General features: G+C 37.0%; 1 protein-coding gene across 50 annotated transcripts in view; it reads right to left on the reverse strand.

Annotated features, from left to right (window-relative positions):
- RIMS2 (regulating synaptic membrane exocytosis 2) overlaps positions 1-24480 on the reverse strand; it is a 503677-nt gene that overhangs the window by 256781 nt on the left and 222416 nt on the right. The gene's annotated exons all lie outside the window — the stretch shown is intronic.

Raw genomic sequence — 24480 nt, forward strand, 5'->3', positions numbered from 1 at the left:
TGCCCCATCCCCACTACAATTAATTTTCTCTTCAAAAACATATATCATCCCATGCTATTTGTTGACCAAACCATCACTGAACTTCAGGAAAATAGAACAGTACTCCAGAAGCTGAAATTGCAATAAAAGATTCAAAGTTCCAAACCCAGACCATTTGAATTTTTTCTTTTACAGTGGCCATGCAGTGAGCAGCCATGAGAGAACTTGGAGGATTTGTATTAGCAATGCATTTAGCCATTTTAACAGTCCTACTCATGTCAATGACAGGCATTAACCTCACGATCGCTGTTTGCTGCATCGCAATTCTGTAGTCTTACGTGCGAATCTAGGGTGTTAGCCCGGATTTACTGCCCTCCTATCCTACTGCGCAGGCCTAGATCAGCCCTGTGTCCCAATTCTCTTTGTTGCAAATGCCTTTGTCAGGTCTGTACAGTTCCTATTTTTCTTTCTTTTCCTTGCTACCGCTATTATTTTGTTTCTCTCTCTACTCTCCATTCCAATTGTTTTATCCCCTTTTCTTTACTAGGGTGCCAGAAGCAGCAAAGACTGATTCTGCTGCATGACTCTGCCTCCTCAGGTTGGCAGACACTTTCTGCCTATCTCATTATCCAAATTTTTGCATAGCGTTGGACCATGGCGGTATCACTGTTAGGAAACAGCTTGCCAAATGTTTTACCACCAAAATACCATGGAAATGAATCCACTGTGAACAAATTGTGAATAAATGAACATAAATTTTTGCCCATGATATAAAGGTTCCAAGGGTTTCAATTCCAGAATGCAATCCTAATTTAATTTTTTTTGTGAATATGAATACTTTGCTTGATCAAATCTTTTCCCGTGGCAGAATGATTTTCTGAAATTTAGTTAGGTCACAAACAGCCTTTTTTTTTCCCCCCCTCCCAAAGTTCCTGTTTCCCTGTTTGCTAAGAAATATGTATATTTGTCGAAGAAAACCTAAAATCTTCTTAATAGTGTTTATATACATCTTACAACACAGCTATTACACTAAAAGTCTGTCTTCTTAAGGACAACGTTTATATTAAGACTAGCAGGGAAAAAACCCCAGAACATAGGAAAGACTAAAGATTAGACACAGAAATATGTTCAGATAAAAGGTGGTTAATCCCAAAGACTTGAGTTATAGAGGATTATAGAATCATAGAATCATTATGGGGCTCCTGTAGGGCAGATGTTTGTTTACTGATGTCACAGAACATAAAAAGCAAACCGAGGGGTAAAATGCATAATATTTCACTGACTGCAGATTTTCCACATCCTAGATACACCTAGTAATAAAAGCAGTCTTCAAAACTGCTCAACAAACTGATTTGCTTACAGACTTTGTAAAGGTACTAAGGACTTTTGTTTTCTCAGTTTTCAGTCATATCCCCCAAGTCTTTTCCATAGTTTATAACTGTTATACTGTAACTGTCATGTGTGGCAAAACTTTACGATTTGCATTTATAAAGAAAATTATTAACAGTCAGACAAATTACAGGATAGAAAGAAGGTCACAACTAACAAGTCTGCCCTTTTACGTTCACCTCAGTGAACGAGCACTATGTTATAATGGTTGTATTCTCTTGTCCTTTCCATTCTTACAAAGAATGTGTTGTGCTCTTCTCCTCACTGCCTTCGGAGAGCACCCCATCCCAAACGAACTCTTTCTGTGAATGTGAGTAATGTCAAACAAAAGATAAGAATGCATAGGTTGTTTATTAATAAGTTGAATCAAGAAACTAGTTATGAAAAATAAAAGTCCCTGTAGATATAAATGTCTACAACTGCAAAATAAATTCTGGGACAGAAAACTGGGAGATTAATTTAGATTAAATACTTACAATATTTCATTGTCACTTTGACTGAACATAATATTAAAAATGCAAAGTCTACAATCACATTATCTCAGCTTTATCATACTTAAGAATTTGTTGTGCCAAAACACTGTTTTATTATTTTATAGTCAAAGTGTCTGGCTAAAAGCAAAACATTACTTGGCTTTTTTTCTTCTATAATTTGTTCAGACTGTGAGCATTTTGTTCCATGAGGAATGCACATCAAGGAAGCAGAACATGTCATATGCACACTTTTCAACTGTATTAATCCTACATTGTATCATGCCATAAATCAAGCATGTGTTATGGCACAACCTACTTTAGAAAAAAGAATGTAGATGACATGCTTTTTCCTGCTTAGTCATACATGTGATGCTATAAAAAGATGTAATCCTTACAACCTTCTTATCAGAGAGATATTTTAACCCTATACTTCAAAAGTACATCTGCTATCCACCATCAGTTTGAATTTCCCTAGACTAAATATTACTCTTCCACCATTATACTTCTCTCTTGCACTGCCGAAACTACATTTGGGATTATATTGTTTTCTAAATATTCTCAAAAAAAGAAAGTGTCAAAAAATCATGAAGATAACTCACCAGGGCCCTCATATGGGAGTATTTGTATAAACATAATTCAAACACTTTCTCTTACAAATAATATCGATGTACTTGAAAAGAAGACTAAAAATTTCATCAAAGCTGAGGCATGGCTTTACAAAAATGTTGCAGTCTGGGCACAGATGCAGTTAATAATTAAGTGCAGATGATTTTCACAGCAGAGGTACAAATGCTTTACTTTGCCACATCTGTACAGGCATTTGAGAACAGACTTAATCCGGTATGCCAATTCGCTATCATAACTCTTAACAAAAGTTTAAAATACTATTAATTAATCTGATTTTATTTTTCCTCTTAAAGGAAATAATTAGAGTTTTCTTAAAGGCAACAAATACTACATTCAAAATTGTGGCTTCCTGAAAAAATCGTTTTGATTTACAGACGTTTTCAAAATAAAATTTAGGAAAAAAGAAACACTGTCATTGAAAGTGCAAAAGTAAGTAGAATGCTTTCTTCTTTATTTCTCTTTTAAAGTTTTGTAGGTATTATATGGATCCTCCACATCAATGTGCACTTGCCAGTCAGATATTTAAATATTTCTCTATTGCTTAACAATCTTTTTTCACTTTTGTTTAGGCCCGATATTATAATTTTCTGCCAGCTTCAATTTTACGTTGTTTTACTTGAGAAGAAGATTTCTTAAGAAGTCTGAGTCAAATCACCACTTCACACTTTCACAAACTGTATTACTGTCATGGTCAGCTTCTATTGTCTTCTACCAGAAAAATCTAGGCTGTGAGCACTAATCTTTGCAAGAAAGTGGCTGAGCATTTGGATTTGTTAAAACAGGTTAACTTGAAGGTGCTTAGATTAACTGGATTCATTTTTGTAATTAAAACATAAATCCTCATTCCAACTGATGCATATGAGAGATTTCCTACTAAATTCAGGGGAACGAAAAATATTCTGAGCAGATGAATTCAACAGAAAATAATCTCAATGTCTAAATCTTTGCATAAACTCTTCAAATGAAAGTATAAATTTAATTTAAAAATAAAATGTAGGAAACATTCTTTCTTACACTAGAATTGGACACTTTGGTGACTTTATAATCAGTGATAATGCCCCTCTCAACATTTAGACTGAAACCTGGCTACACTTAAGACCGCAGGAAACCTCCCACTGACTTCAGTGGAGCCTAGATTTCACTATTTCAGAGCAACTCAGAGATACTACTGACCATCAGGGATCTGCAATTCTCATCTTGTCATCCTGGGAATAAAACCTTTGCTTTTAGACTGCTTTACTCACCGTTACTCATGCCACAGCTGTTCTTGCTGATTAGCTATACAGGACAGACCGGAAACCTGTGAGGTGGTCAACTGGATGAATCTGAAACGGCCTTCAGAAATGTGGTCGCAATCCCTATTACATTTTTGTCCCTTCACCACATTCAATTTTCTCTTCTGTCATTTTCTTGACTTCTATATAACCAGTTCCAAAACTGTCCAGCTTTTGAACTGACTTTATGCTATCACCACCGCAATAACCAGTATGAGAAGCTCAGACATAGTAAGCAATATTGTCCAAACTGATAACGAAAGGAAAGGAGGAGAAGAGGCGAGGCAATTAGCATAGCCCCAAACTAAAGTCTGAAGATTAAAGCCTACCCATTCTCAAACAATATGTTTACATAGTCCTGTACCTATTGCACCGAAAAAAATGGGAAAAGGCTTTCCCTATTTCTTTATTGCCTCTCTTCCTTTTTTTATCATTACCATGATCCTAAATTGAAGAACTAACATTAGCAAATGTAAATGAGCCAAAACACCTTATTTCATTGCCTCTCCTTCTCCCCAGGAATAACAATTAGCACCTGTGAGAGTCCCTTTAACAGGTGGGGTTTTTCTTCCTTGTGAGGATGTTACAGAATATGACAGAAAAAGAGAGTTGTTAATTATTTAGCTTTCATATTCCAGTTACTTAATTCTTTTCTGTTTGTTTGTAGGTGTTATAGATGTCAATAGCAATAACTGAAAGAATTATTTTTCTGTGAAAGAAAACACTTTATCAAAGCCCCACAAACCATAATGAACTGTTCTGCTGCTGCAACAGTGAAAGTCAGGTAGTACCTTTATACATATTATTCCCATCCTAATAATAGTTATCATCTATAGAGTCAAAGGGAGCAAGGTCAATATGCCGGTTTAGATTATGATCTGTTTTAGATTATGATCTGAAGTTTACTTCATTAGAAAGACATCTACTCGCACTTTAATCCAGTCTATCCTGCAGGAGGCTAGCAGTATTAGCAGATATGCACAGAGCCAAAGCAAAGTTTCTCAACTTTGTAGACAGAACTGAATTTTTCTGCGCTGAGGGCTAGTGATGTCCCATAGTAAGGGTCAGGCAGGCAGAAGAGATGGAGCTGAAGATGAGGGTGAGAATACATTCAGAGCAAGGTTTGTTGTTCCTGCTTCCACCAGGCCACAGCTGTCACTGCAGTTTGGGGAGATCGCTCAGCTCATCCTCTCCCTCTCTCCAGCAGCAACCACTGCAGCAAACACTAACCTCTCTTGCAGCAACAACAGCAAGCTCAGCCTGCAAAATAATCAACTGGGCAATTTCACCAACCCTGATTATCCTGGGCTGCTGCCTACTCAGATTAGTCCTGAAACCCATCCAGGACATTGTCTACAGAGTCAGCTGCAAAGCCCTACATGCTTACTTCTTCTACCACCTCTGCCAAAGATGCACAAACAAACCCTCAATGGGAAAGGGCATAATTGTATTTATGCAAACTGTGACCATGTTAATAAAACCAGCCACTCTATTAAGCTTATTATCAATCACATACTAATATGTGGAAATGGCTGTTGAACTAGGGTTGGCAAATGCCCCTTTAGTTCAGACTACAGAAGGGGCTAGCACTTAGCTCTGTGGATATGTCCAAGTGCTAATTTTACCCATTTGCTCCTTGTTAACAATTCAAGCCAACTGAGGTAACAGAATACATCAATCTTAGAGACATAGAAAAATCTGTTCTTTTTAGCAAACCTGAAATACTTGGTGCTGCATTTATTTTAATAGTCTCAATATGTTACTTCTACATGAAAAGGCCCTGCAGAGTACATGATGCCAAGTTTATTAAGTATCCATAGTTTCCCTAAACTCTAATTTTTGCTTTGGTTCATTGCAAGTATTTACGATAGAGACTACCTTTACAAAGCATTTCAGCCTCTGCTCCTTCAGGCTGGTGTTACCTGATGCGTCAACAAAAATGACTACAGCTGCTCACGCTTCCAGGAAGGTATGTTGATTCAGCACAAACCCTCCCTGGCATCAGCCTGCAACAGGTTCCCCTCTGCCACCAAAAGCTTAGTGTTTACCCCACAAGAGCTGGTGAGTAGGCTGGGGGTGTACGAGGAGTTGGGAGGGGACACAGCTGGGACAGCTGACCCCAGCTGGTCAAAGGGATAGCCCACACCATAAAATGTCATGCTCAGCAATAAAAGCTGCAGGGCAAGAAAAAAAAAAAAAATCTGAAAGAACACAAATTCTTCTGTAGTCCAGAGGAAAAATACTTCATATTTGTTCTCACTCTTTGACAAATGCATTCATTGAGAAATCGATGATGAAATCTAGCTCTTTCATTTTCTTTCTTTGATACTTGGCTTTCAGTTATCATAAACTTCATTTTTTCCCTTTTAAATATTATCTGAACATGTTAAGTCAAATTATTACAGCTTTTAGATTTGCATGTAGTGAAATATGATATTGAACTTCAACGAGTTACATATTACATAATTCCAAGTAAATGTCTAATTTTCAAGTATGTAATAAATCTTTAATTAATAATTTATTGAGTCTAATTCTAGAACCCATATTTTCTCCTCATATAATTTTAGGAATGCCTCCCCTCACTGATTTTAAATTCACTAAGCATATTTTTTCTAATAAAATTAATAGTTAAATCATAGCATCATATAACATATTCTCTTATCACTGGAATGATAATGATAGATGTAACCATTATCCTCCGATTTCTTGGATCCTCATTTTAAATGGCAGGAAAGTACTTAATCTAAATGCAATTGGTTTTGAAATTTTCTTCCAATAAAACTTATCATTCTCTTTCCTGTAGATATTTTCATATATTAATTTGTATTTAATTTTAATATTTTTCTTTAAATAATATTAATCCATTTACAGATTTGCTAGCTCACAACATCTAAATGACTATATTGAAAACCAAAAGCAAATCAGCCGGTTCATACATAGCACACAACAAAGCATATTCTCAAACAGAAATGTCATTCTTCAATTAAAACACAATATTATTTTCTCTGCTCCTGTCTTTCTATCTTTTAAATTCAAAACTCCTCATATTAAAAGGTGGAAAAGACACCTAGCTAAACTCCAGAGCAGAGCAGTTAGGAGATTTGTTTAGGGATTGACCTGAGAATATTTTATCTTTTTAGTTAGGTTGAGTCCTCATAATTATTAATGAAGATGCATCCAAACTTAATAAGATGAATTTTTGCCATTTGCAGCAACCTTAGGAGCCCAGATTACATATAGGTATGAGTGTTGCTCTCTGTTTCTGTTTCTGTTCCCACGCAGTCTTAGGCAAATGCAGAAACTTATACTTTATGATTAATACATACCACTGACTTTACCAGGATGATTTAGAATGCATAAAATTAAGCCTCTGTATTTTTCGGGATGAAGGCTTAAAACACATGCAAGGCTGGATGAATGTCTGGAATCTAAACTCTCACCTTAAATGACAACAGAAATCATCTATTGACATGAACTATGAAGAGCCATCATAGATCCTCATCTCTCCTTCACAAAAACACTGGATGTCTTTCAAGAAATGCCCTTTGATCAAACACAAGATGTTCAGTCATACAAGTTGTTGAGCTCAATAACAAATTAACAGTATGACACTGAATGGACTGTGATAAATAGCAGGCTGTATTAGATGTTGTAATGGTAATTATTCATTTTAAATTCTGCAAAGCTATAAAAGTGGTTTAGAAAAAACAGCAGAAATACTACACAAGTACTAAAGCAGAGCTTTCCTGCTCAATAAAGCATTGTCAGTTGACCAAGTTAGACTCTAGACAGCAATATATTAGTTCTATTGAAATAGTACCTAAAAGCAGCAGTCAAGGATTAGGGCCCTCCTGAGTATGCCTCAGCCTGCAATATGGAAATGCAGCTACTATTTTGTGCTTATGTTTTTATCATAAATAGTTTGCAAGTACATGATCTGATGGGGCTGTCTAGCTCAGCAAAATCTGCTTTATTTTTACAGGGAATATAATAGCCAAAGCATTTGGTGGATTATGCTACATAATACCAAATTTAAACCTCTAATAGGCAGGCCAGATCCCTGGCCTTGAAAAAGACCTACCGTGCACTCCTAAGCCATCAAAGCGGGCTTAGCTAGCCATCTGACGAATTGGCCAGTGTGAGAAAGTTTTGGGGTAGCATAGAAATGAAAATGCCAGGTACTTGGCGTATACTTATGGAACCAAAATATTTCTGCACCACAGCAAGCCTTACCTAATAAAAAGTATAAACTGGAGAGGCAAAAAGCGTATTTATCTTTCCAATGAACACTAGGACATCACAAACTGATTTGATACAGTATAATCACAGCTGTGCAACTGTTGGACTGTAGCTGTATCCACCATGAGTCACACTGAGATCCCATCCACCCTGTCCCCTAAGAACAGTAGAGCTTTAGGGAGCTGTTGTATATATAACTTCAGTTACATATTAAATAAACAAACACGATGAGTAAAGATCTACAAATTAATACAGATCCAAAGCCTGAAATGGAGGGGAAAATGCAAATCCATCAATTTATCTTCTACAATTGAGTTGAATTCCCGTGCATCATTCGCTATTAGACAATCCATTTCAAAATTATTTACAACCCCTCCTGACAAATATCATTAGAAAAGATTTGCCAACTGTACTAGCTGTTCTCATACAGGGATAAATCTTTAATAACTTCCACTCTTGCAGCAGCAGAGTTTTCAAAAGAAAGTTGGAGAAAAAACATCTAGCTAGAAGGATCTGAAGAACAACAAATACTCAGAAAACTGTACACAGCAACAAAAAGAAGAATGATGAAATATATTAACAAACTAAAAAGATATTGAAATTTGTTTCACAGAATGCAGTCTCTGAAGTTCTGCTTTGTGAGCTTGTTGATCCCATTGCTATAATCTGATAAGGACCATGTCATAGTGAACAGGAGAGACAGTTTCTATGGCTTGTTATTGCCATAGAAATCACTTAATAATGCTGTTTAGTACATCTGTACCAGAGGCCTTGACTGTAGGAATTTACTCAAGGAACAATATTTTCACAAGTAAAAATAAATTATGATAATGAGCTTAAGTAAATTGCAGAAAGTACTATCTGAGCAATATTTAAAATATTATAATTCTCCCCAACCAATATAAGGAGCTGCTCAGTTTAAGCATGAGTCTGTGATGATCTGTTCCATAAGGAAAAAAGTATTAACACATGGCTTTGACTGAAAAAGGTGCTGTTTGAAAGGGTATTACACTATTTTCCTTTAACACAACAAGAATTTAATATAGCGCTCTCACTCAAATCTCTTTAATTATGTGGTGTAACTGTTAAAAACTCCTTGTTTGGAGCGTATTTCAACATGTCAGAAAGGATCTACCATCAAGTGTTCAGACAAAGGGAAAAGTGCTTAACTTCTCTTGAAGTATTATGAGTGAATGAATCTCATTTTTCTCTGCACATTTCTTCCTTCCTCAGTCTTGGCTTCCCCTTGAGCAAGAGGCATTTTGAATATTGTAACAATTCCTAATATGAAAAAAACATATAGCAGGGGGTTGGAATCAGGTAAAAGAAACACTTGTTCAAGATCGCTAAGGAAATGGGGCCTTGCAAGAATATACTTATTGTAGAAACCCTGGACCAGCTGTTCACTTCAGATCTGCATAACTATAGTGTCATTAATGGAGTTAAATATCTAGGTAAACAAAACATTTATTTTGCTCTTCTTAAGAACAGAACAGTTAGGAGAAACAGAAAGGCACTAGACTAAAGGTCTGTTCTAGTTTAAAAAATGAAATATTTGAGAAAAGCAGAGCAAGTAGGATAAAAGAGAGAACTAAATAAATAATGGATTTATGTACTTGCAAAATATCACAATAAGCTAATTTTAACAAAAATTGTATCACCTCTGTTCAGCTATATTCTCTAGATGTCAAATCTTTGTGGTGTTAGTATTCAAATAATTATAATGAAAACCCACACAGGGAAAAGAACAAGAAACACAGACACAGTTGTAAGATCAAGTGCTCAGAAAACTGGGAAATGGCACAGTTGATAATACTACCAATCCCAGTCTCATTACCAGCTCCAGATTCCCACTGGCTAGCGCTAGTCCTCCCCTCTTCCTTCCCTCTCAGCTCCCCAGCCCCAGTCTGCCCTTGCCAGGGTCTGCAGCCTCCTTCCACTCCCACAGACTTCTGTCTCACACATCTACTCCCAGGGACAGTTTCTCCATCTTCTGTCTCTGCCACAGAATTCTTGTCCCAGTGTAGTGGTTTTCCTCCTGAAAATAACTTTAGTCCACTTTGTAAGTCATCTGTTTTTCCTTCCCAGGGTCAGCAGGATGTGGAAGATATGTCAAGAATACAAAATATATAGTCTTTCTTTTGTACTCCTGTACTGCCTTGGTCCAGAGCAGTTACAGGGAAAATCATCTTGTGTTTATGAATATCCAGGAGAAAACTAGTTAATAATTCCTTAGGAAAGGTCCCTATGTATTATAGTTATACACAGAAGCTTCAACAAGTTCAGTAGAGCCATAGCTGTTAGCAATTGAATACCAACAATTCTCTCCTAAGCCTATGTGAACTGTGATTTTTGTTCAGAGGCTTATAATGCAGCCAACTCTGTGCCAGTTTTCATAGTGCTATGAAATGCACACCTCTAGAATGAAGGTGATGCACCACTTCAAATTAGTGTCTTAAGTGTTTTAACATGGACAAAACAAGACATTTTCCTCTGCACTCACCCTTCAAAGTGGTTGAATTACTTTTTCTGAATTGATATGGGTTTTTTTAAAAATCAGCCTCCAGCACAAATCTAGAATGGAAAACTGCAGCACAAACAGCAAAGTCTCACTGAGATAGAAACTACAGATAAAACAATCTCCAAGTAGAAAGTCTGAGGAAATTTTAACGTAAGGTAGTAATATGACCTGTTTTTTACAAACAGTCCAGGTGACCTGCAACTGTTATCTATAATTAGCAACTAAATTATACAATTACAATGTACTTTCATAGTACTTCTTACAGCACATTTTACCGTTGTCAATAAAAAGCCAACTTCAGCTTCATCCAGCTCTGTTAAATGCTCAGTGATGTGTATCTGTGCAGAGTCACTGAAGGTCATTGCCTTCACAGGGTGATGGGATTTCACACTCACACTACACAAACGTAAATGACTCAAAGAGGCAGGGCACTGTGTGCAAGTGTCTTTCCAGATATTTAAAAAGGACAAAGCTGTTGACTAAGCACTCCGTGCTCTCATTGAATTTCATAGGCACACTGAGACTTTAGCACTTCTGTAAAATAAAGCTTTTATCTTCCAGTGCAATGCACGTTGTCTAGTCATCTGATCTACTGTGAAGTGAATACAGGGAAGGTGTTAATGTTAATGCTAGCAAATCAGAATGGTAATGTTTTACACCCACTTTTCAGACATTTTGTATAGATAAAAACAGAGTGGAGCAGCAGAAAATCAGGCTCAGAGAATGCTGAATGGGAATCACATCAAGATGCCTTCTTGTATATCTATTTTTACTGCATTTTTTCCTTTCTTGCAGAAAACTATTAGTGAAAAAAGCAACAGCATTGAGCATATGATACATTTTTCTGGTACAAAGCTTGCCATAACCATATATCTTCGTGAACTTAACCTATAGCAGTAATATAAAGTATTGGCATTTTCCTGGATGCTTTTTCTCATCTTACAAAGGTGCCGTAACAGATTCTTATTTGCTCAAGCTTACTGCTTAGAGAAGTCATCTTCTAGAGGCCAAGGCTGAAAAGCAGCTTATCTCACAGGGTATCTGTACACCAGTAGTCAGGCTCTGTAGTAATGAGGACATAGGCACAGCAGCTCAGCACAGACTCATCACGTGAATATTCACCCAGGGTCTCAGCATTCTGTGCAGCTCCAGTGCTATCAGTACTTTAACTACTGCACTCAAAACAAGTTCTCATCTGTCAAGATGAGCTGCAGTCACACTTCGGACTGCAGTGCAGCCCTATCTTTAGATAAGATATGTGGTTCCAATTTTAGGAAAACAGGAATTCCAGGAGGCTCTCACCTACTCTATCACCTCTCAAGCTGTCACATGCATCACCCTTTAAAATTTGCATTTTTACCTATGATGTTGCCAGGGTTGCTTGAAAGTCATACTATTAATTACTGCTTAGTGCAAATGTGGTCCATTAGATGGCTGAGTTATCTAACAGCTCATGTCACTGGACATGGTTTTCTCATTCCTGTTCTCCATGCTGCTTCCAGCAGTGTGATTGTGCTCTTTTGTGACAGTTCTGGTAACACTGCAAAATGCCACAGTAATTCTTCAGCTTACTAAGCTGAAAGAAAAGTGTTCATTTGTTGCAACAGTTTAGTTTTGTACCAGTGTAGTGACCTAAACTGGCTCACTAAAAGTCTGGTAAATGTTGGATTTGGTCCGGATCAGCGAGCATGAGAGAGGAGGAGGAATGGGGCTTTCATTCAAGATGGCAATGAGCTGCTGGCTCACCACAGCTCGCCTTACTGAACCACGCTTCAAGACGAAACCTTGTGCTCTCTGTCTGCTCACTGCTTAAAGTGAGACACTAACACTTGGTGTCTTAGCTTGTAACGAGAACTTTAAATTGGTTCAGCCACTCTATTGGCCTTAGTTTCCACAATAATTTTATACTTTTATAATGAAATTCCTGGTTTTGAATGAATTTATCTTTTCTTGCAATACTGAATACACAAAACAAATAGCAGAAAACCTGCTGCAGTTAGCCTTAGTTATACTGAATTACATCTATGAGGATTTCAACTACTGACCAGCCTTGACTTTTTTAAAGGATCATAGTGATTGATATGAGGCAATGGATTACGCATGTCTGAAAAGAAGGAACTTTCAGACTCATAAATCTGTTTTCTACACGGAAGAGACAATAGTAGCCTTTTAAATTGTTCTCAGATGATTAGTCTGAAGTTCAAACCTAATTCTGGTGGCCTTCATCAGTCAAACCCTTTCAAGAATAAATTCAATTCCTTCAACTTATCAAAATTAAAAAATTTTTTTGTTGTAATTTTCTTTTTTAAAGTGTACTAAAATTGCAGGATGAAAAAAGAACGGGAAGATTTTCAAAGGAACGCAGCTTTTAGAAGCTCTCAGTATGAACAGATTTTCAGAACTAAGCTTAGAAAAAATTTTAAATCCAAACTATAATAGGCAGAAGAAATGTTAAAATTCTTAAAAATTATAAAATCCAATGAAAAATACTGCATGCAGTCACTTCTTAGATAAGGTATCATGTAGTATCCAGACATCCCGCATAGTGCATCACAAGCCAAGCCTTTCCTTGTTATTATAGATGTATATAAAAATGGCCTACAAATATGTATAACAGTAAATAGTCATGGAGATTTGTGATTAAAACTTTTATTTGATTCTTATTTAGATTATGTAACTAATGTCCATATATTTCCATTTTCCAAGTAAACAGATTATATAACTATGGCCCTAAAAGATATTCATAATCTAAACGTTCAGAAAGGCTGAAAGTATAAACACTGGAACAGTTTCTTGAAGAATGTTTCTCTAGGATACCATTGATCTGAGTACATTTCCATAAGAATTGCTATCTTCAGTCTGGTCTAAACTTCAGTGTGTGAAGGTACGTATTCATTCAGTTCATCCGCCTTTATGCATCTCAAAGGAATATCAACATAGAGAATATAGAGAAAACTGCTGCATGAATACAGGCTATTAAGTTCACTTTTCTATTGAAACAGATGAGACATAAACCAGAACCTGCATTATTGCCACACACCCTTCTTTCACAATCTACATCTCCATGCTCATAAATGCTACTCAAACTTTCCTTTACAAGTTACTTAATCAACCAGGTGAAATGGAGAAATTAGATATGTGTGACTTCCAACAGTACATGTGACAATTTAGCAAGTTATATATTAACTGAAATAATTGTTTTAAAATTCTTTTCAACTCTGAAAGCCTGTAAGTGCTGCAGCATGATCAATCAAATAATTGCCTAAACTACATGGCTTCAAAAAAGAGGGAAGAAAAAAAAAGCAATGTACAAGAAAAAGTAAAAATTCAGTGAAGGGAAAAAGCACTATTGAATAATGTAAAGATTTTGATGGGTTACACAAAGCGGAAGCAGGCTGCTGCGTAAGTAATGGCAATCTTGCCACGAGGAACTCAGTCAAATTTTTATGTGATCTCTCTCCATTTTTCCCTCTCTCTTTTATCCTGTAATGCTTCTTTTAACATGTAACAATTCCCAACCATAATCATCTAGTAGTTAGGACCAAAAGACTGCAGACTTGCTTTTTCCTCCACACATCTGGATGTTCTAAGGTGTAAATATTTTAACAGTAGAACATGATACATTTTATAGGAAATATTTTCAGAAATAAATTATAAATTATATTTTCCAAATGATTTCACATTTCAAAGCCATGTAGAGAACTTTATGACTAAAAAAGTGATGATTTATAGCCAAGAAAAAACAATGCTGGGCTAATTATTCTTGTTTTCTCCATGCAGTAGTCTTTAACCTTTCCATGACAAATAGGATTAGTTCAGTAGAAAAGGTGAAAATGTTAGCATGTATGTTAGCATAAAACTTCACTCTTGGGAGAGAGGTAGGTACTTTGTATTCCAAGGCAAAATAAATTTTTCAATGCAATTTTGCAACAGAAGCACTGAGCACCAATTTGATAGACTGCAATGACCCAATTCTCTTAAACCAGTTTTATTTAATATTTTCTTAATTATCAGAAGAGTCATTATCATTAAATCACATTTTTTCTATCTTGTCCTAAAATTAGGATTTTAATATCAGAACAGTGGACCAACACAGGAGAAACACATTAATGATCCTTTAAAATTAATGAAAGGCACCAAAAACTTCAAAACACATTTATAGGGTTTTAAACATATTTTCAAGAAAATATTACTGTTGGAAAAAGTTAGCTAGAATTTTCACAAATAGGGTGAAATTTGGTTCCTAAATCAATAATCAGATTCCTAGGCAGGTGGCCTGATTTTCAAAGGCACTCGTCATTTGGCAGGTTGATTTTCACTGGTGGGGTGGTGGGGAGACGCTGTGTTTCATCGTTTTGAAAAACTTGGCCACCTCCTCAGGGCTCTGTCTGAGAAGTGGGGACAGATTTCTGTAGGACTGTAGCTGTGACAGTTCCTGCCCTAAGCTGCATGGCTCACCCCTCACGCTTGCGCTATTGCCTTCATCACAGGACCAGCTCCAATATTATGTAGCAGCCCCTGAATAGCTGTAGTTGAAATTACAACCAGACCTGTTAAAGGACATAGAAATTGGTGCCACTTTACCTAGATTATTCATGCCAAATATTTCTGGTGCCTAGATTGTGAATTGCAATGGATGAGGCTTGGATGGGGAGAGAACTAGGAAAAGATGGAAAGGATATGCTTTCCTCTGGCAAACACATGCTTCCAGCTCTCACCTTTGACAGTATTCAGTTTAATCTCAAGCAGCTTCTGTGACTAATTCCAGGTCTTGGATGGCACTTTTGGGGAAGCTTGGGGTAACAGGGCTAAAGGACAGAGCATCCTAGGAATCCAGTTTTCAGGTGAATGACATATATACAGCCCATTCTGCTTATTCCCCCTCCACTTCTGTTTCTCTACTTCTTCCCTTCTGATTATCCTATCCTTAATGAAATACACATAAAAATAACAGCAGAACAAGAAAGATGCTTACATTTTTAAAGAAAATTTTAAAAAAGTATACCATACTATTGATAGAATACTCCTAACTAAATAATTATTTTTTAATTAATTAAGTAAAATTATTTGACAATGGCCTTTTTAGTTTCTGATAGGTAATTGGGGAAGTAGCAAAATTACCTGCAAAATCAGTTTAAATATGTCATAGGAAAGCACTAACATAATTTAAAATGACACTGAGTCTAATCCAGTCATTAGATCTGTGACAGATTGGTTTCAGTGTTTTGTTTTACTAGAAGAATAGTGATTTCGTCAAAATATGAAGAAAATTATAATTTGAAAAATACATGCTCTGTGCATTCTGGAGACATTACATATCTTTTTTTTTTTTCTGACATTATTTGTATTTGCTGGGATTTCTCTATGAAAAGACTACAAACATCACAGTATGTAGTTAAATATTCTGAAAACTTCAGAGAAAAATTCCATTATGGTTTTTTATTCTATCATGAAATTGTAAAGAACTAGAACTTTTTACACAGAATCCAGCAGGTCTTCATTTTGGCTTATCTCTGCCAAATCTGTATGAATTAATAGCACTTATTTCTGATGCAAGACTCAGATCACAAGTCCCAAGTTTCTAACTTAGTTAAACTGAAATTTTCATCAGAAATAAGTGAATCAGGTTGGATAAGATAAGAACTACCTCTATAGGAAGCCTTGCATTTCTTAGGATGAGCCCCTTTCTAGGCATGTTTGGACAGTAATTTCTTTCATTGCTATTTACAGTAAAAGGTTAATGAATATTTATTGAGTTTATTCAGCAAATATTCCAGCTGCCAAGATGTGAAAGGATAATGGGAAATTATTTTGAAACTATAACACAAGTTTCTTTTGCTTTCTATTTAAATTTGAAAAAGATAAAAAAACTGCTCAGAGAAAGCAATAATGTTTTTTATGATACTTTTAAGATTGGTCACCCAGACAATTCAGTGCCTTACAGTTTCAACTGAAGAAGAAACATCTTTACCTTCAGAATAGAAAATTTTGACAATTTCCAGGGCAAAATACATCTTGTAGTTAGTGTTAAAAATACAGAGTTAAACTGAAGACAAGTTCCAATGATAAAAAATTTCCCCAAGGTAAAAATATTAAAAATCATGTTGTCCTATTAATAATCAACTTAATCTCATCTGGAGCCATAAATAACTGCAACTAATGCACTAAAATACTTTAATAATAACTCGTAGTCCTTCCATTGCATCATATCAGGAGAGAATTAATCTGCTGCCCACACGACACTTCTGCTATAGCTGTAGTTCCAGCAAAGTCCCAGAGTAAAAGGAAACATGATTAAAGAATTACAATTTTAATGGTTTGTGTACATTTGCATATAGAAGGTTCAGGTTGTGATTTAGTCAAGTTTTTCATCAATAAAATTGAGTAATAGGTTTTTTTGTTGGAATAAAAGCACTATGAAATTATTCATGTTCATTTACTTATGAGAAAATATTCTGTCTTCTCTGACTATTAAATGAAAATATTTCTTCTTCCTTACTTCAGCAAATCTCTATCTATCCTCAGATTCTGATAAGGTATAATCAGTTATACACCATCTTTTCAGCATGCATTATAATATCTAAGAAGACATTTAAGATCATTTTATCAAGAAACTTCAAATGTTAATATTTACCATTTTTTTGCCTAATTAGTGTTACCCCACAAAAGTTTCCTGGCTTGATGCAGTGTGTACCTGCCTGAACGCTTCTGCCAGCAGAGTGAAAGGAGTGATACAAGGATGTAAATATGCAGCCAAGAATTGGGAAAAGGCAGGGCTCTTTCTGTGAGGGATTTTATTGGCTTATGCCAAGTTTAAGTGACTGCAAATTTAAAATATTACAGAGTAGATTCCTCTAAATGCTGCAGAAGATCACATCCCTTCCCTTTATCTTCTAAAGAACACAGAAGTGTCTAAGTAGGAGAAGGTTTGGCAAAAATATAAAAAAGCATTCTTTACTGTTAGAAATCTCTGCAACTTTAAACATTCTAGTTCTTTTATCATCTATGCATCTATGAAAAATATTTTTGTAGGAATACTCTATCATCACCAGTACTAATATTTTAAAGTAGTAAGACACTTCTCATTCAATGTTGTAAGAAGTACTTTAAAAGCAGTGATTGCTTTATTGCTTAAACATATAAGGAGAAAAGTGTAATATTTCTAATCTCTCAATATTTCTTATCATTGCACTTAAAATAGAGGCAGATCATAGGAGAAAGCTGAAAAAAATAAATAGAAAAATAGAATTCTGAATTTCCAGTCAAAGTCTTTATACATTAAAACCACATTTACCTTACATAAAATGTAGAGGTCTCTATGGAAAAAAAATATTTCTTTATAAATGCAAAAAACAATCTGCTACACTGCAATATTAAGATAAATAATAAGAAGAAATTTTGTGACTCCCTCAAATCTGGCTTTTAATAAAACACATCAAACATTTCACTAATTTAAATAATCAATTATTCTCCTTATGACCTTTCAAAATTTCATACTTTGAATTCTAAAATATCTCCATACTGAAACTGTGTGGAATTTCAAAGCCTCTTGTGTTCAAGTCAAGTGCTGCAGCTCAGTCCTGAAATTTTGCCTTCTAGTATAATTTGTTCCTGAGAAGTTAGATTTTCAGGAACTCTCTAACCTGAATGAAGCAAATTTTAGAAACAATGACCTCATTCTGATCTAATTTAACTCAGTGTTACTTTGAAGCCAAAGTTGTTGAAGACGTATGGAACTGGCACAAGTAGGATTGAAATCAGGTCCCATATCTGTTAGAATTTAAAAGTGAGAGCACTGTGACGGTATCCCACTTGCTTGGCATCTCTGCTCACATAAGACATGCACTGTTCTTGCAGTAGCACTCAAAAAGTGTGCTTTCTGCACCTCACACTATGAGCTACCATACATTTTTAAATTGTGACAAGTATATTGTTTCCAAATAGACTTTATTCTCTGTCAAAAACTAAGCTGTATCTCTACCAGATTGGTTTCAATATTGCAATAAACAAGTAGGTCCTGCAAGCTGTTCCAGACATAAGGACCTTTTTAACTTCTATAATGAAAAAGTCCAGTTATTCATATGTTTGTAAATGGCCATAACACAGCCAAGGCAAGGTCATATATCCATGTTTTCAATGCATTTAGTGACAAGGAACAATGTATTAACCCCTTGTCCTGCATACACACATTTCTACTCACACAGCCTGCGCTCTGCAGCTTTCAGTCAATAAAACAGGGACACTGAAGTATGTAAGATCACTGGAGCCTATCTGTCCACGTGTTACACGTTAAAAGGACCTGGGAATGTTGATCGACAGCAGTGTGCCCAGGTGGCCACGAAGGGTCTAGAGCACAAGTCTTATGAGGAGCGGCTGAAGGAGCTGGGGATGTTTAGTCTGGCAAAAAGGAGGCTGAGGGGAGACCTTATCGCTCTCTACAGCTACCTGAAAGGAGGCTGGCGCAAGGTGGGGGTCGGTCTCTTCTCCCAGGTAACAAGTGATAGGACAAGAGGAAATGGCATCAAGTTGTGCCAGGGGAGGTTTAGATTGGATATTACGAAAAATTTCTTCATCAAAAGGGTTATCAAACATTGGAACAGGCTGCCCATGGAAGCGGTTGAGGCCCCATCCCTGGAGGTATTTAAAAGACGGGTAGATGTGGTGCTTAGCGTCATGGTTTATTGGTGGACTTGGCAGTGCTAGGTTAATGGTTAGACTCGATGATCTTAAGGGTCTTTTCCAGCCCGAATGATTCTATGATTCTATGATTCTACACATACAAGTTTCTTCGATAATAAAAATGGGCGTCCATCTATCTATCATGTTTTAATAAAAGAACAGTGAAAGCAAGCACTAAACTTAAGAACTGCACTTCTGACAAAACACAGACACATTTGCCTTTCCCACCACAGATTCCACCCACATCAGATGTCAGCCACCGTCTGTGCAAACAGATACCTCTCACAGGGTGCTCTGAAAGGTGGCTGGGAGCATGGTATGTGTGTATGCCTGAACTGTTTACCACCATTGGAAAATCTACTATGTCCTACTTTATACTTAGAGCAAATTAGAGCACTATTTAGAGCTACCACGCGCCTAGATTTCCTTGAATGAATCATTTTTTTCCATGCAGAGATTGTCTCTTGCTGGAACCCTTGAGTTTGAGAGATTTGTAAAGAATTGTAGGACATCCAGGACCCTCAAATGTTTGGGGAAGGAGCAGAAGGTACCACAGCTCCAGCGCAGGTCACTTCTCCGTTGCCTCTCTTCTGAGTGGGGGTACAACAGCCCCAGGGACTACTGGCTTTCCTGAGCATGGCTGTGGCAAGTCTCTTCAGACTGGCACTTTGGTGGACTGCGGGTGTGACAGCATTGCCACAAAGAATATATGGGCAGTGGTACTGCTTGATTTTCTAACTCTACGTGGAAAGCCTGTAGCCACACAGAACAAGCCTGTAGCACCCTGCTTCACATCTGCTTCACGCTGGCTGACAAATTATGGGGGCCCTTTCAAACCTGCCCTAAGGCAGGTACAATTGCACTGACAAACATCTAACTGAAATGCAAATAAAAAATACTTTAATATTCCCTCACAATAGAGCAATGGAGACAGCTTGGCCTAAGTTGCACACCACAAAAAACATAGCTTAATTTGGAGCTTCGTAGGTGACACGGTTCAACGTAGGTGACACGGTTCAATGTAGGTGACACAGTTCAATGTTCACTTTACTGCAATTAACACCACAACTGTTCTTACTTTATAAACCATGTTTCTCAGAGCCTTGAAACTGAACCAAGTAAACTGAGATGGTTTTAAAAAAGAATTGGTGAATTGAACAATCCAGAACATTTTTTAAAAAGTAATTATGATCTCTGTGTCTACTGATTGTGGATCCATTTTACTGCCATTTATGTATTCATGAGAAGAGTAAAGAAAGGTCCCTTAAATAACTTGGAAAAAATCTTGGAAGCTTCAGAAAATTTTGAATAGCAGAATAAGTGATAATTGTTCATCCTATGCACAGAAAAAGGCAGAGGCCATCTGGTAAATTAGTATTCAGTTATGTCACTAAGGACAGTGTTAATGTGTATGAAGACCTGCACAAAATTCAATCTGCAAAATATGTCTAATTCTGGAACAACCTAAGTTTCAAGTAAACACATTTATAATCTCAGTTATGTCCATTTAGCACTGTTGTCATGCATTGTGTCCTGACCTGTAAAAGAATGAACTGGTCTGTCACACCATTGGCTCCTCACCGTAGTCCTGCATTTCTCACCTCACCAAAACCCCTCTCAGCACTTCAGGTCAATGCTGCCAGGCCCATGCTCCTTGCTCAGGGAGTCCCAGTCCCTCTTTGCCGAAGCTCCCAAGCCCAGCTCAGCCCTCCTCTCCTTCTCTCTGAACACCCTTTTCCCAGCCACTCACTGTCTCTCCCAGACTGCTGCTTCTGCTTCTCAGCCAATCTCAGAATCCTCTAACCTACTTCTCAGGAAGCTCCAGGTCTCACCTACCCAGTTATCTTTATCAGATGTGTTTCCTTCACTTTATCGGTTCTTCCCAAACTACAGGTCACAGGTTTAGCCGACTTGATCTACCAGCTTTGCTCTCCCCTCTTCTTCTTCAGCCTCAGTTTCCATCTCAATCCACTGGTTTCCAGCCACCCAGTGACATTTTGTTTTGCAGTTCCTAAACTTCCTCCCCTTGTCTGCTCATCCTCCTGAAGCCTCCTGATTCCCATTCCAACATGCCAGTCCCCAGCCTCATTTATGACCCGAATTTCCTGGTCCAAATACAGTTGCATTACAAAAACTATGCAGTATCTTAAGAATCCAGCTCTTCTCTTCTGCAGTTGAATCTCCATCTACAATGCTTCTTCACCATGCCTGTGTTTCACATTGCAGTCTGCTGGGTGCATAGGCATTGTCTGAGTGTTCATCAGCTTTCTCTGCTCACAGTTTCCCCTGTCCCCCATAAAGAGGAAGCAGGAGCGTTCCAAGGCAATGGTTTCTCTGGCCATTACCAGAAACATGCAGAAAAATAATTTTGCCTTGTCTCCTCCCTGAAAACAATCAGATTGCATTTTTAAAAATCAAGGAAAAATTTACCTTAACACAGACAGCTACCGAAATGAGACCAGACCCAAATACTTAAAGTCACAGGAATTCAGTAATAATGGTTATGCTCTTCCCAGAGCTCTTAATCCAGCAGCTGGTCCATGTCTCTGTTGGACTTGTAAAACGAAATGGCTATCTTCATTTTGTATGCATATATATATTCCAAACATATATATGTAGCAATCCTTTTCATTTTGGAGATAAGCTTAAAAAGGCAAACTTTCAGCCCTTTTAAGAGCATATGACAATAATTTTTCCTACATTTTCAGATAATTCACAATTTTCAGGCTAGTTTCTTAAAACCAATGTCAGGGTCCTATAAAATCTCAGATGTAATTCAGCGAACAGCTGCTCCTGCGGCTCAGGCCCAGGCTGCTCCTCGCAGCTGAGCAGTTGTTAATATTTATTTGCAGAATCTGTGAAAAGATATGGGTACTCCATAGAGAAAGAGATGGAGAACAACTTATTCTCCTCTTTTGGAGAACTCATTATTACTCCATCCAAATTCTCACTCTAACATTGCCACCCTTCATCACTCCAAGGCCAAATATTTTATATTTAGCATTTTATCTTTGGCCAAACAGACTTTGTATGTGGCTTAAAAGGACAGCTGAGAAATCCTCAGGTCTGGGGAGTTTTTGAAGGGCAGAGAGCGAGTAATTTGTGGGGGAGGAGAAACCCATTTTTATAGGAGGTGTTTAAAATAATTAATTGTATTTTATCAATTAAGGAAATAATAACGTATTGCCATACAAGGAAGACTGATGAGGGTTTATGTGCTGGATTCCTTTTGTTAGTATTCATAAAGAAATCACTTGCTTATAGGGATTCTGAGTGCAGGCTGGTTTACATGGTAAGAGAGATTCATGAAAATAAAAAGAATGAGGTAGGACTTTGAGAGTCTATATATAGCAGCTGTGAAGGCTGGATCCCAGTAGTAAGACCCCCTCTTTCTCTTCATCCTAGCAGATCTCTTCTCTCCTCCCCCAAGCCTAGCAGAAGCCAAACCTTCCCAAATCCACTCAAACAGATACTTTTCTGGAGCTTCCACTCCAGGGGTTAAAGAGTGGGGGAGAAGTATGAATGGGCTGAGGATATTGTCCGATAATGTGACCAGGGCTGCTGAGACTGGCACCAGCTGGCTCTGGTTCCGGGTACAGGTGTTACTGCTGGGATGGCTGCCTGTTCCACGCATGGTCATTGCCGCCCAGCCCATCAGCAAGGGCAGAAACAGGACCCTCCAGCTCAGGCTGGAAGCAGGCACAGTCAGAAGCAGTCAGACCTCTTCCCCAGTTCAAGCAGTTGCTCTCTTCCTCTATGAAAAACCAAGGCTGTTCTTCACACTGGTTCCAGCCACAGGCCACCACTGGGCTAGGCTGACACAGCTACACTATTTCATAAAAACTGCTTACAGTAATTCAGTCAAGATTAACAAAACATAAAACAGAACTTTTTTTTCCTGTAAAATTTTGCAAACTTTTTTCATTCATTTATAAAATACATGCTCAATTTAGCTTCATTCATTACCTCAGAAATTAGCACAGACATGACATTATCATTAACTATTGTTATCAATAATAATGCTTTCTTTGACAGCTGAAATACAAAATTATTTAAGTGAAAGCTATAATTTATGTAAGATTATTATGATGACAGAGAATCTAACATTGTTTGTATAGCATGTTTTAAATGTATGTTTTGTATGTTATGTGTACAAAAAATATATTGTTTGTATATTATTCTCTATACTATGTTTCCTATGCTGAATTTCATTAAATAAACACTTTGTTACTACTTCCCATATATTGATTGGGGCTATTTTCCTCAAGGTTGCTACTAAGAACAAAATTGTGAACACCCTGAAGTTGATAGCAGTTTTCCTACTCATCAGGAAGACTAAGGGTGTCAAGGTTTTCTCACAGTTGTTTCATGTAAGTACATGTAACTGTCTACTTTAACTTGGGTGAAATTTCCTTCTATTCTACACTGTCTTGCTCCTTATTTATCAGAGCATGGTTGCTGCTATTGACATATGAAAATTCAGAGTTATTTCACTAACTCTAGTTACTTGCTTCAGAACCAATTTGATAGCAATATTAATAACAATTATTAGCAAATTTTCTAATCCCAGTCCACAAGAGCAGACGACCCTTCATGAGAATTAGTGAAGGTGCACTAGCATAAGAATAATAACTGAAAACAGGTTATAACTATTGTACTGTAGACCAACAACATACATGGAGGTAAGCAAACTAATATTAATTTGATTCAGTTTAAACTGATGGTCCCCGATGCTTTCATATTTAAGTCATACATTACTTTGGGATAGGTTGGGAATCATTTCAATTAATCTTAGCTTTTCTTTCTGACAATGGAGTAACTCCAACACCATGAATCCTAAAACACACTGAAACCGAAAAGCACCATAGCCCCAAAGCAAAAAGAAACCTCCATTAGTATAAACCGCATCAGTCATTTTAAATTTGTTTAAAAACTTGAATGGGTTAATTTTATACACACAGGGTTTTTTGCAGGTCAGATGCTCTTTAACCTGCAGCAGCCAGCATGAAACTGGCATAAGCTCTGTATCATGTGCTCTAGTTAATTCAACAGAAATGCAGTCATGTGCCCACACTTGATCCAGATCAAATATTCACTCATTGTGATCCAGGAGTAAGAAAATCTGGTATTAATGGACATGAAACCATGGCTTTATATGACAGCCCAGCTTTAGATACTTTGCAGGTTTAATTAACAGGTTTTTCAATAGGCATGTTTTCTCCTTTAACATATCCAAATACTTCTAGTAGCTGTGATGTTCTTTTCCATGTAAATCATTAAATTTAGGTTTAAGTAAATG

The sequence above is a fragment of the Nipponia nippon genome, unplaced genomic scaffold (genome assembly GCF_047370975.1).
Source record: "Nipponia nippon isolate SJK-2023a ecotype South Korea unplaced genomic scaffold, ASM4737097v1 scaffold_1, whole genome shotgun sequence".
Classification (NCBI taxonomy): domain Eukaryota; kingdom Metazoa; phylum Chordata; class Aves; order Pelecaniformes; family Threskiornithidae; genus Nipponia; species Nipponia nippon.